The sequence below is a fragment of the Tachypleus tridentatus genome, chromosome 11, assembly GCF_004210375.1.
Source record: "Tachypleus tridentatus isolate NWPU-2018 chromosome 11, ASM421037v1, whole genome shotgun sequence".
NCBI lineage: Eukaryota > Metazoa > Arthropoda > Merostomata > Xiphosura > Limulidae > Tachypleus > Tachypleus tridentatus.
In genome coordinates, this window is record NC_134835.1 from 93,733,084 (window position 1) to 93,748,190 (window position 15,107).

The following is a 15,107-nucleotide window of genomic DNA, read 5'->3' on the forward strand; positions in this document are numbered from 1 at the left end:
TTTTGCCAGTAGAAAAGCTTTTTCAAATAAAACATACGTTTAAAACATAGCTTGAAATAAACCTTTAGTTAGTTGGTTAGTTATCACCATTAGATTCCATCTAGGAACATAGGGCCGCAATCGCTTGCGGATTCTTCAACAAATATTTAAGTGAGTAGGTTGCTAGCCCACTGCACCGAGCCGTCCCTAATTTAGCAGTGTAAGACTAGAGGGAAGGCAGGTAGTCATCACCACCCACCGCCAACTCTTGGGCTACTCTTTTACCAACGAATAGTGGGATTGACCGTCACATTATAACGCCCTCACGGCTGGGAGGGCGAGCATGTTTGGCGCAACGCGGGCGCAAACCCGCGACCCTCGGATTACGAGTCGCACGCCTTACGCGCTTGGCCATGCCAGGTGAAATAAATCTTTATGTCTTTTCAATTAATTATTCTACGAATATGAGTATTGAAACTTAATGTTATGTGTAATGGTTATTTTTATTTGCTCCTTCACTTCGTGCATAGTATAGAGGTTGACTTCCGAAAGACCCTGGGGCTATTTCTCATGGTTTGGGTTTGGCTTTTTAGTTCCAGTGAAGGGAATCTTAATGCTACAGCATACAATGACATTCTAGAGAGTTGTGTGCTTCCAACTTTGTTGCAACAGTTTGGGGAAGGCTCTTTTTTGTTTCAGCAAGCCAATGCCTCCGTGCACAAAGCGAGGTCCATAAAGACATGATTTGTCGAAGTTGGTGTGGAAGAACTTGACTTGCCTGCACAGATCCCTGATCTCAACCCTATCGAACACCTTTGGGATGAATTGGAACACTGAATGCGATCCAAGTCTTCTTGCCCTGACCTCACTAATGCTCTTATGACTGAATAGGAGCGAATCTACGCAGATATGTTCCAAAATCTAGTGAAAAACCTTCCCAAAAGAGTGGAGGCTGTTATAGCAGCGAAGAGGGGACCAATTTCATATTAATGCCCATGGTTTTAGAATGAGATGTTCAACAAGCACATATGGGTGTGATGGTCGGGTGTCCACATATTTTTGGCCATGTAGTGTATATAATAAAAGAAAGAAGTAAACACATATTCATGAATTTGTTTGTAGTTAAGCACAAAGCTACACAATTGGTTTTCTATGCTCTGACCACCACGGTTAAATATCGAAACACGGTTTCTAGCGTTGCAGCAGACATACTCATGAGATCAACCATTTCTGTACTAGGATTAAATAAGTTGTTATTTTGGATACTTGTGTAAAATCATAAATAAATAAATATTACGGTCAGAAAGAACAGCTTATTTTTGTTTACACAATAAATAAACTGTTATTTGTAATTAGTCTACAGTTACCAGTACACGTAACATGTTTCGACGCGTGTGAACAAAGAACTGTTCTTGTTGTTGGAGTGTGCTGAAGTTTCTCTTAGGTTCGGAAATAAACTTTCTTTCTGATTCTGCTGGTAACTCCAGTGTTAGTGCGTTATTACTCTAATGATGGTCCAACTCTATATAATTATTAAGCAGTTACGTGAAAAAACTCGTGTTAAATAATTATATAAATATTAAAATAGGACTTTATCAAAACACCGAACGTATCTCTGTTTCTTTAACGAAAATGTTCAACAACCTCATTGTGATTTCCTAATATTTCAAAGGTTCTTCATTAATAATGCCTGGAAAACAACTGGAACGTTTCAAGTCTCTTAGTCGTTGTGCAAACATAGTTTCTTTCCTGATATTCTAAGAATAATTTAAAGGTTCGGATTATGACCGCGCTAAATCTCTTAGCAAATGTTACTAGGTGTCTGTAAATGTAACCGTAGATACAAACTAATATGTAATTTGAATTTTAAAAAAATGATATAGGAAACAGGCTATTCACAATGCCTGACACATTTTGTTAGGCTGAACAATCACTGCTTCGATTTTATTGGAGGTACTGAATGAAAGTGGCTGTGACAGTTTTTCAAGATCCAGCTCGACAGTAACAAATGATTTTAGGGCAGTAATAGTCTCTGATGTTTTGATTTAATTCAAACAGAGTAATGCCACTTAGATCAATTAAATTACACACATTTATGACAGCTACGAAAACGTCCTCTATTTCATACTTGCTTCAGCTAAACTACAGCATAATGTTGAATAAGTTTACATAGAAAATATAATTTTGATTATATATTTTTACCACTATCTGACTGTTTATTTCTTTGAATCTAAAACATATATAAAGCTGCTGTTTTTAATGTGATGTAAAAGTATTTATATTTGTTGAAATAACAGTAGTTCAAAGAAAATTTGCATCTTTAGCATTTGGATCAACTGTGACAATAACTCAGGCTTGGGCAAAAGTGAAGTTCCATGGACAGAGTCACAGAAATTCTGCTCTATCTTTTTAGCTTTGTTCTAGTTTTTTTACCAAAGATATATTCAAAGAGATATACATACAGACACACATATATATATATATGTATATAATATATATATAGAACAAATAAAAGTTTAGCTACAAGGAATTAAATATGGAATACATACACCTGTGATTAAGCGCATTTTTTCATTTGACGTATGGTTAATTGGTTTAGCTTTTCATTAGGTTTTAATAACTCATTGGAAATCTTGAAAAGGGAATTGCAGTTTTAAAATTATTGTTTTGTGTTGGAAATCCTGCATTTAACTTTGACTTCATAATGCTTTCCGCTAGTACAGCGGTAAGTGTACGGATTTACAACACTAAAATCAGGGGTTCGATTCCCCTCGGTGGACTCCGCAGATAGCCCGATGTAGCTTTAGTATAAGAAAAATACACAAATACACACACTCCATAATATTGTGAAATGAACAAAAAAAGACCCTTACAGCCGGGTTGCCAGGCCACGTAAATAGAAATAAGAGTAAAAGTGCATACTAATAAGGTCTATTAGCTTAAATGACTCCTACAATCTGCCCCCCCTTCATTGAGGCAACCGGAATGTCTGCGGACTGATAACACTAGAAACAGTTTTCAGTGCTCATGGTGGGCAGAACACAGATAACTCATTGTGCAGTTTTGTACTTAACTTCAAAAAACACAAATCTATCTGTCCTGGTCAAGACTCTGGCGAGTGTCCAGTTAACATGGTAGGTAGAGAACTTTTTTTGTACATTGAAATAAATCTTGCCTACGAGAGAGATTGAAACCCTAAGGCCATTCTGTAAAACAAAAGACGAGTGCTTGGTTCATTAAGGTGTCTTATTGAAGATATGCCAAGAGACACTAAAATGAATCACATCGAAATAACACATTCAACGAGAATTAAAATGTAATGGTTGTTGGGGATCTCACATTAAAAAAGATCGCAATAATCAGACTTTGACATTAAGGTGAACTGTCTCATTTGTGGTTGTATGTGCTTGCCTAAATGTCCCAACTGTGGAGGTAAAGCAGCAGGTGTAATACAAGAAGTCTGCATAAAGAGGAAATTATTTGGTATTAATATTTAAACCTAAGCCTTGTTGGCAATCTTCTCTTCCTCGTTTCCTTTTTCAATATATTGCTATTAAACTTCAACACGATAAGCTTTCTTTATGTTCTAAATCCTTGACTGAAATATTCCCTTTCCCACTTTGAATTTCATTTTATGATCCGAAAATCATATCATTTCAACTGCTTTCTGGTTCGTAAAGTAATTAAAATTATCTGGAATACAACTTTAGAAAAAAATATATACGTTGGGATGGTTTTTAGCAAATTCCTCTGCCAAAACTAAAAAATCTTCCTGGCACACGCCTCTAGACGAAGAAAACAGACGGTCACTAATAAATATTTCTCCTCATTTCACCGTAGCCACTGTAGAAAGCATGATACATGACTGTTTTGTTATATAAGTATAAATAGTTTTGTATCGAGTGCTCTGTAATATGTTACATGGACGCTTATCACTTAATAATATGTAACTTACTTGTAAACACTTAAATAAATAACACCCATGAAAATGAGGTTTGGTATTTCTGTCCTGCTGTCTTGGTAAGTACTGTGTGTCCATAGAAACTTATTTACAGCCAAATTTTACAACAAACGATAGGCATTAAGAAGCTCAACCATGTCATATGGATAGGCCTTATAATCAGAACATAAAGATAAAGCCATTTCAGCAAAAAAGAAAACGACAGAAAACTTATTAAAATAAAAAACAACTTTTAAGGTTTTCCTATTGAGAAACAGCAAGAAAAAATAGTCACTTTTGTTTAACTTATAATAAAATTCTCAAGCGATAACTGTATGTTCTATTATTCAATCATCGTTGAATATTTATAAATACCATGTGCATTTGTATGTATCTCGGAACGGCAGATATGGGTATTAACAATTTTACTGATAAGCAGAGAACAACGTTTCGACCTTTCTAGGTCATCTTCAGGTTAACAAAGAGAGTTTTTCAACTAATTAATAGCCTAACATCCAACTGCCACGCCCCCTACAATTCAGTACCCGTTTATACTCTCCTACCTATGACATGTGCCCGGCAACGGTTAGTTGCTAACTCTCTCTTTGTTAACCTGAAGATTACCTAGGAAGATCGTGACGTTGTTCTCTGCTTATCAATAAAAGTGTTAATACCCGTACTAGCTGTTCTGAGCAACATTTTTATTTCAAGTGGGTTTCTCATCATCAAGAACCATGTGCATCACACGCCTTGCACCGTAAATCAGGTCAGTCAAATCTAATAAACATTCTTAGTGGTCTCGGCATTATTAATAAACTACTTTGATTAAATAAAGTTTGTGTATCATTATCATGTATTTTAAATGGTCATCTCGACAGTTTTGAGCACCGAAACCTGTATATAAAGGTTTGTAAAGTGAGGTTTCTTATGAAACTTTTCGAAGCTTTCGTTTATGTTTCATGGGATTGGTTGTTATCAATTACAAAGGAGAAAAAAAGATAAATAAGCGAACTAATAAGATATTTTTTTTGATTCATTAAATCTGCCATGTTTGAAAATTTGATCAAGTTGCCTTTAGATATGTAGCAACAAAATGAGTCATGTAAAGTGATCAGCGTAACAAACTAAAACAGTATAGCTAATTATCTTCACAATATGGTGACCACACGAAAAACTTGTTTGTTTTAATCATAGCCGGACAAGCTCAGACATGACTTGAGTTTGTAGTAAATTATGTAAAACAGTCATGAGATAACTCAATCCGTTTTACCATATAAGTAAACAGTTTATGTCTGTACGGCATCCTCTTGTACCCGTTAGTGAAAATCTATGCAACCATAAAGACAGCCGAGGCTATTAAAGTTACCACTCACCTTATGTTAATTACTCTAAATGAACCACAGCTGAGTTTCATGAAGAGAAGAACTATGGGAGTTCAACGACGTTACACACTTCGTTAAACGAAACGTTTTTTTTTTTTATCAGGAATACTTATAATTTTCTGGTGGGTCGGTTAAAAAGGATTTAAAATTACTGGAGAAACTCGAAAAAATTCTCTCTTGTTCGATAGACGCATGCTTACTTGAGATTTAATAACTAATTGTCTCTCTTGTCATGTGCCTACAATTTACTCTGAAATAGACAGAAAAAAGCAGGATCACTCAAAACGAAGTTTGGAACAATAAATTTTCTTTTGTTAGACGATCGATTGTGTTGTGTGCTTCTTTAGTTCAGTACACTCTTGTTTTGTACAGGAGAATCTGTCGTCCAAATAGGATTTCGCGACTTTTCTACATCTTATCATTGAACTCATGTCTTGATGACCAACTGTAGAGAACTTAACCACCAAGTAATAAGAAACAAATTCTTCCTAGGTAAGAATGAGCTACACTCTCGGTTGGAGAGAAATATGCTGGTCATTTATTTGTGTTTATTGTTTGTTTTGAATTTCGCACAATGTTACTCGAGGGCTAATCTGTGCCGTCCCTAATTTAGCAGTGTAAGACTAGAGGGAAGGCAGCTAGTCATCACCACCCACCGCCAACTCTTGGGCTACTCTTTTACCAACGAATAGTGGGATTGACCATCATATTATAACAACCCCACGGCTGAAAGGGCGAGTATGTTTGGTACGACCAGGATTCTAACTCGCGACTCTCGGATTACGAGTCGAACGCCTTAACACACTTGGCCATGCCGGGCCTCTTTTATGTTTATTCAAAACGAATTCGCTCCTAGCTTTCATACAGATATCGATTTGTTTTTAGTTAATTTTCTTTTCGTCTAAATGTAATGAAATGACACCTGTCAAAGGAGTTCTTGAAACTATGAGGTCTATTCATAATATGTATGTGCTCTTTCGGGATAGAAAAAAGATAAAGCCTATTACAAGAAAAGCTAAGTTTTTTGTCTGAAAATATGAGTTGTGTGTGTGAAAGCATACATATCTCACTTTATTTCCTAAGTTTCTCTGTTTATTCATCATTTATTAACCATTATTAATGCATGTTTTACTTTTTACTTAAGGTCTCTTCGATAATTTTGATATTTTCTGGATTAAGCCATTTGCTTATTTACAATAATTAAAAACAAATACCTGTCTGCTTGAAGTATTTAGACGTATTAAATGTATTATCTACTGAATATTTTCAAGCTGTTAATAGTAACACAAATATATTTTACAAAAACTCGGAAATGTATTTCATACTTCTAACTTGTAAGGCATCACTCTTGAATTGTGTAGTAACGTCTTCTCTATCATGCACATTCAGTAAAAGAAACCCAGACAAATTGATTATTTCAAGATCATGTGATAGGATAGTAGAACACAGAAGAACAATGGGCTAACGACGTTATCACCATTGAAATTTCTACATCGGCATAATAAAAAAAGTCGCGGCGATCTATTTTTTTACTCATAAAGTTGAAATAAATTTCTTCCTTTCAGAATGCGTTTTGTTGCAGCTAATTCTCCCCAGTAAGTGTTCTTTCATTTCTCATTTTATTTGTTGTTCTTTATATTTATCTAAATTGTGGATTACTCTCAGTTTTGTTTGTATTATCGCGATCCAACATCGATTTATAAATTTTATTATTATACTATGAGGATGAGACGCGGTCAAAGCAAGGAAAAGCGTTTGAATTACATTTAAGTAATACTGTGAACACGGTATTCGTTATGTGTTTCATAACAGACGCTTAAACATTTAATTTTCTATTTTTTTCAAATAGGCTTAGTTAGGATTGTAATAGTTTCTCATTTAACTTTTTTCTGTGATTCTAGTCTTTTTTGTGTCAAATGTTTGAAAGGTTGTTTTCTTTGTTAACTTACACTCGTTTAATATTTCAGTGTTAGGTTACCCCTTGTTACTTAAGGATCGTAACTTTACTGAATTACCTTTTATCATTACAGAATTTAGTCTTACTAATTACCGCAAGGGTATTTTAACTGTTTCTCGGTTGCCGTTTTGAATGAAAGGTTTTTAACATTTGTATTTTGAATTATTTTTCATTATTAGGCTATTATTATTATTCATCACTTGAGGATGTTCGTTACTTCTTCAGACAAAGAATGTGATGCTTTAAAATCGTTTAAGCTCAACCAATGATAAAAACATAGTCTGTTATAAACTGATATAATCATTTAAGGCTTATATCATCTTACAACAATAATTTCTTACTTTTCTCAAGGAATGTATATTAGTAAACGTAGTTTGATTATTAGAAAAAGTAGCTGTTACCAGATTTTAAAAAAAACAACAACAAAAATTCAGCAATTTCTTTTTGGAAGATTCTCATATTAGAAAAAAATCAAGTAAACTTTCCTTTAAATAATATTTTAAGTGATCTTCCATGTTAATATATATATATATATATATATGTATATTTACTGTAATTATATTTGTTTTCAATAACCCGGATGAGTTGGAAGTTTTTGGTTTTTTTACGCTCGATGAATTTTTCGTAGTCTTCTCCCTTCAATCTCTTACAGCAAAGCTCTTGTTGTAATCGGTTTTATCTAATTACCTCATTTATCATTGCTAGTTCAGGAGTTCTTTTTCTGCTTCGCTGATTCAGTATTATTGACTCACAGACTCCAGGTTTGAAGGTAGTGCGAAATTTTTTGAAATCCAAATAATGAAGAAAAATTTGCATTTTCAGAAAACTCCGAATATTAAAAGAGAAAGAAATATGACGTATTCTAACAATTTTACTGCAAGTCATAAAATCGAAAAGATAATACATGGTATTCATTACGATTCACTTTCATACCATGATGCTAGTGTCACTAATTTGAATTAGTTTGGCCTTTAATCAACATTTATAATGGTGGCAGAACAACAAGGTTTGTTATGAATACATTTTTATAAAAGATTATTTATTAATATCGTTAACTATATTGATTTTTATTTCACTTGGTGTTATGAAGGAATTGAAAACGTAAAAAACAAAATTCAAAGTAATTTGAATTTTGCATTGTTTTCTAACGTTTATTTTGATAAGTGATTATGGCTTTTTAGTTTGATGGTATATTATCATAAGTCTTCTAAATACCTCTCCAACCATTCAGTTTTAACATTCTAAAATTCATATAGTTGATGTAATGTTATAAAGTTTGGTTGTGATATATCTCTTTTTCATGACAGTACTAGTAATTTATTACTACTCCTTCTTTAGAAAAATTTCTTTCATTTGATGAATTCTATTCATTTTAACGACTCTTTCATGCCTTTTGCTTGCAAGCATATTTCAGTTTTACTTATGGAGTTTCTTTTAGTCTCACAACCGTGAAAAATTAACTACATTGATTAGAAATTAACAAAAAATTGTCTAGGACTAAAACTAACTGTATTCAGCTAAAGTGTTCTCAGGGAAAAAGTCACACGTTCATTCACGATTGAATGAGATGTTTAATTTTAAATTACACCATCTTTTATTAGTTAAGGAAGTTCTGTCGAATTGAGAGTTAGTTTTGTTTGATATTATTTTCTGTTCGAAGCAAGCTACCTACTTAGATCTTAATAAAAAATCAACCAGATAATGAGCATAACTAATTAAAAATACTGTTCTTAAGTTTTTATGTATAATTATTTGAAAGTATTGTTTAATCAGTTGGGCACCTTCAATGATTACGACATTTTCCGCCGAAATTCCATTATCGGATAATGATTAAAAAACGTGCATTGTTCATGATGAACAGATGTGTGTAATTTTTAATTGTATCACCTTTCATTGACCAAAGGAGTTGAATGAAGGAAAAGGAACCCAGATGGTGTATATTTAGCTTTTACACAAGTTATATACGTATATATTATTTTAACTTTATTATAAATAGAAATACTCTCAAGATATTAACAAGAGATGAACACAAAATTGTGACTCAGTTATCTGCACTTTTATATATAATCCTTCTGCTGGGATTGAATGAAACCTTTTATATACTAGCGTGCTTAGACTGAATCCGAGTTCATGTTTTGTAACCCATTGCCACAAAATCATGCTTCACATTTTTAAGCTGTGGTTTCTTGCGTGTGTGTGTTTTCTTATAGCAAAGCCACATCGGTCTATCTGCTGAGCCCACTAAGAGGAATCAAACCCCTGATTTTACTGCGATTTCTTTCGTTAATAGCATCATGGAAAGCTTTTGTCTGTACAAAGCGAAAGATATGACTTGACGATGAAATTAATATATAAAAGTAGCTAAGCAGATGGCGGTGGGCACTGTTGACTGATTGTTTTCTCTGTAGTCTGTCAGATTAAACGTAGGGATTAGCTCCTTGTGAGACTTGCGTGACAAAAAACAAACAAACACAACATCTGGTGGTTTAGGGCCAGGCGTGTTGCAGTTTTATCGAACATGCTCGACTCTCCAGCCGTGGGAGCGTTTTAATGTGAACGGTCAGTGTCACTATTTGCAGATAAAATAGCAGCCAAATAGTTGGCAGTAAGTGGTGTTAACTAGAGTGTTTTTCCCTTTGGTGTATCACTTCAGAATTAGAAACGGCGAGAGGAGATATATCTCGTGCAGCTTGGCGCGAAATTCAATAAACAAACAAGTTAACAAATTGATGGTTTACCAAATTCAACCATTAAGATAAAAAAAAAAAAAAAAAACACTTGAGGAATCACATGCAAAACGAGCTATTGCGCAAGATAGGATTGGTTTATATTGAACTATATAATATGTTAAACTCCCTTCGGCTGCTCAGCTGCAAGTTTAAGGGCTTATTAAACTGAAATCAAGTTTCGACATCGCTGAGGGAAGAGCGTAGGTATCTCATTGGGTAGTTTTATGCCTAACAATAAACAAACGCTGGCAAAATGGAACCACAAACCTATCTATTTATCACGTGCTGTTGTGGCTGTTATTGTTTTAACTTTGTACATTTTGTATGTTTCCTTTCGAATATTTTCGTAACGTGTTTCCTTTAATTAATTTTCGAAAATTTCATATGATAGTATTTTTATAGTTTCTAAGGATTTACTTTTTCGATGTGGAACTTTCATTAATTCGTATGTTATATTAGTGTAGTTTTAGTTTCATACACAGTTCAGAGAAACAACACTCAATCAAGTAACATGATATGTCTGTCAACAGGCTTAAAGATGTCTTTAATGGTAATTGTAACTAACCCCCCGCTGGGGTAGCGGTAAGTCTACGGATTTAAAACGCCAAAATCATGGGTTTAATTCCCCTCGGTGGATATAGCAGATAGCCCGGTGTGGATTTGCTATGAGAAAGACACATGCAAGCAGTTGTGACTAGCATGCTTGTTAGTTGTGGTATTCTCTAGAATATCGCTCTGATAAGAAAAAAATTGACTTTAAGTAGCGACAAATTTCGTTTTTTTAACCGTGTGAAATCTGTGAAATACATCTATGTGAAGTTTTAGGGGCAGATAAATTTTCAATGTATGTGATGATCGAAAAATTACAGGGAGATGTAATAAAGAGAGTACTGAAAGCCACTATAATCTTTTATACAAAATTGTAACTCAAGTGGGATTGAAGGTTATTAGCATTTGGCTCAAATCGTGGTGAAGTGTTTTTTTTCAAATTTCGGACACAGCTACTAGAGGACTATCTGCGCCAGCCATCTATAATTTAGAGGGAAGGCAACTAGTCAACACCACCAGCTCTTGGATTACTCTTTTACCAATGAATAATGAGATTGTCACATTATAACTCATATGCAAAACCTAGGACAGTATATCTTAACTCAAGGATTACGATCAAAACGTGGGACATTAAAATGTATAAAAGGGTCATGAACAGACTTTGAAAATAAATATTAGTTTATTCGGTAATTTAACAAGTGAAATGTATTGTGCACTGAAGCTACTTATTGATACCCGACTTGCCATCAATGTTTACAACGGGGTTCTGAGTAAAAAAAAATTAAGAATCTAACTTATCTCCTTTGCTCAGTAGAATTTTGTTACTTTTCTCTGTTACCATATTGTTACCATAAACTATAGTGCTCTAGTTAGTACAAGTGCAGTTTTTAAACAAGGCTTAGATGGAGCTGCTAAATTATGCGTAATTTCAACGTTTGCTACTAAAGTAGACAACAAGAACATTTAAACTCTGAGCCATATTTAAGACTAACGTAATTTACTATTCAATTCACATTAAAATGGGTATACATTATGGTGCCTAATACTTCATATTCAAAACAAATACTTTTCGAAATGAGGTGAAACATTCAAGGCTTTAACAGCTCAAATTAATATTAAGAGAAAAAAAAGAGGCTTAGCTAAATTATGTAGTTTTTTGTTATTGTAAAATTCCACTCTTTGCCGAAAATAAAAATACTCAAGAAAATTTTAACCAACTTATATTTATATATTTGTAAATGCTAAATTCAAAAGAATTTGATTGCAAATTTTAAAAGAACTTTCATATATTCGTCTTATTTCATTCTTCAAAGAATGGGTTCGGATCCTACCGACTGCGATATTTTCTTCCATTTAATTGGCCCGGCATGGCCAAGCGTGTTAAGGCGTGCGACTCGTAATCTGAGGGTCGAGAGTTCGCTTCCGGTCGCGCCAATCATGCTCGCCCTTTCAGCCGTGGGGGCGTTATAATAAGACGGTCACTCCTACTATTCGTTGGTAAAAGAGTAGCCCAAGAGTTGGCGGTGGGTGGTGATGACTTCCCTCTAGTCTTACACTGCTAAATTAGGGTCGGCTAACATAGGTAGCCCTCGAGTTCTTTTTGTGCGAAATTCAAAAACAAACAAATTTTCAAAGAAATTACTTTGTAAAAGACACAGAACATATTTTTTGCATTTTACATGTTCAGAAATTTTAGTTGTTTTTAAGCAGAGTATTTTCCAGTTAGAATTTTGTTTTTAAATAAATAACTGTATTTTTGTATTAAGTCAGAATTCAACACATAAAAGGACTGTTCTACTTTTGAAAGTAAAACACTTGCATTTTCGGAAATATTTTTTTAAAGAATATTGTTATAAAATATAATGATATATTAAAAAAGGTACTTTAGTTTTATTATTCTACTATTTTTGACATTGTGTTATCCTTGTTGGGACATATAAACGATAAATAAAGAATTGTAACATATATTTTCCGAAGCACACCGTTTTGCTGCAATTTGAGAATGATTCCTGAAGTAACCCTTGTTTTAGAGTTAGCATGAATAAGTGTTATATTTATCAATTTATAATTATATTACATACAAAATGCCCAAATATATCCATTTTACTTTATTCGTTCTTTATTTATCAAATATATTCGGGTCAGAATATGACATCGGATAAAACAACACAGCACTAATATCAACTTTTTTCTTCTTTGTTCTTCACCGCATTCTTTCGGAACCATTGAACATTTGTTATGACAAGTACAACAGGCTTAGTTGGCCAATTATACGTCACGACCTGAAACAATAATTTTTTTAAATATTTTGTTAGATCGGCTACGTTATGTTTATATAAAATACTACTCTTTACATGTCGTTTTCTTTTGTTCAAACCTCTGTGCTTAGAGAATAGAAAACAAGTACCAAACTTCCTCGAATGACACTTTAGTTTGTAAGGAAAGCTGTGTTCAGCGACGATCAATCCAACGATACCGAACGTGTATGCCCTTCAGAGATCGAAGTCATATCAGCCTTTAACAGGGGTTTTAACTTACTCTGGTTCAATGTTTTGAGAAGAAAAATCTTATTTGAGTGGCAAATCATTCAAAAGTCGAGTTTTTATGTATTTTTCTTAGTTGTTTTTACTTTTTTTGTTGGATAAAGACAGCTTGAGTTAAACTTCGCGCATTGGACGTATACATAACACCTCTGTCAAGACAGAATATGACGTTTGAATTTTGTATCGAGAAAAAAATTATAACATGTAATCATACTTGACGTAAAACATTAGTATTATACCTATTATATTTTTAAGATTACTTTCTTTATTATGTCCCTTACAGTTTCTTGAATAAGAAGAAAAAGCGTGTAATAGCAGTTAGATCCCACTCTATCAGCCATTATCCATTACAGATTAAGCGTTTCGCTCAATACAGGACTACCAGGCCAGCTGGGACAAACATTACTTATATACTGCATTTGTAACAAAAACAATAGCTATAATACGAACGCCTCTTTAAGGTTGGCGAAAGTATGATTATAGTTAATTAAACTGGTCATAAGACATTAATATTAAGTATTTTATATTTTGAAAAAAAAACACGTTAATTATTCAGTCCCTCAGGGTTTTCCCAGCCATCCTGATGAGCTGCGTATTGAGCGAAACGCTTCGTTGACGGTAAATACGGTAGACAAAGTGTAGTCGAAGTACTATTATACACTTCTTCTGGAATAACCCTAAGAAACTAAATAAAGAATGAGGCGCTAAAGACATAATAGCTCCAATACTAATGTTTTGTGACAAGTATAAATAATTTAACCATACTTTCATAGCTAAGAAAAACAGTTTTAACCATAACAACTGTGTTTGTTGTGTTTCAGCCAGCCTGATGATCTATGTTTTAAGCAAAACATGTCGTTGTCAGTGGACATGGCGAACATGGTATGACTGAAAAAATATCAAACACTATTCTTTTTGACAAATCCTGACGAACTGAATAAAGAATTAAGTATTAAAATACTTAAAATACAGAAATTGTTAATGTAATATTTAATACTATATTTGAATAGCAATTAATTTTCCTTTCACTGCAGTTTCTTCTTTGCTTCTGCATGTCCTGAAAAGTATTCGAACAGATGTAGCTATTATGACAGTAGTGTATACGTAGTTTGCTTTAAAAAAGCATGCCTAATTTATCTATTTTTAAAGACAGAGCCATGCCACTTTCATATACATACTTGCTGTGGGGCTACATTTAGCGAGCAACTGAAAATGTTTTTACACTTTGTTTACGTTCTAGAACATTACAAAATACAATAACACTATTATCGACAATTACATTTTAAATTACAGTTTCTGTATATAAAGTAATACTGTCGAATGTGATACATACACATATATATATAAATATAGGTATTCAAAACGATACTAGGCTTTAAATATTGCTCATATTTACTTATATTCTGAATAGGTTGATAGAGCTTTCGTAGCTTCAACAATACATAGTATATTACACATAATATTTAACAAAGTAGAAATATGTATACATAAACACAAACATCAGAGAAATATATTCTAACAAAAGTATTGCAAATAATAAATATATGTTACACAAAATTCATAAACAATTGAAACTTTTAAAATAATAAAACTATCTAAAAACGTAAGAAATCCAAAAGTTATTTAAATAAAATCCAAAGTACTACTAATTTCTTTTATAAAATAATTTTCACAAAACAATCTTTCGTTGATTATCACAAAAGCAGAATGAAAAAAAACAAACAAACAAAACAAAAACATATAGATTGTTAAGTTACTTTTTCTCATGATTACAAGTGTATTTTATATTTTACCAAAGATACATAAATTCAATTTAAATAATAATTATGTACAACTCGCTGAGCCTTCTTGTTTCTCTAGTAAATCACCCTTAGTTTTTCCAATAACTGTATTAAATTCTTTCGTAGATGAACTATAACAACCATTTATCGTACAAATTAACAATTACAAGAGGAATAACTTAGACTTTATATCAAAGTTGTCTAATGAAATTGGTCATAACACAAGTTTGGTTTTACTAGGTGTAGT

General features: G+C 33.1%; 1 protein-coding gene across 1 annotated transcript in view; it reads right to left on the reverse strand.

Annotated features, from left to right (window-relative positions):
• Window positions 1-12,630: 12,630 nt before the first annotated feature.
• LOC143232794 (uncharacterized) overlaps window positions 12,631-15,107 on the reverse strand; it is an 86,113-nt gene continuing 83,636 nt past the window's right edge. The window contains exon 4 of the mRNA XM_076468656.1: window positions 12,631-12,818. The gene's annotated coding sequence lies outside the window, so the exon portion shown is untranslated. The remainder of the gene's footprint in view (window positions 12,819-15,107) is intronic.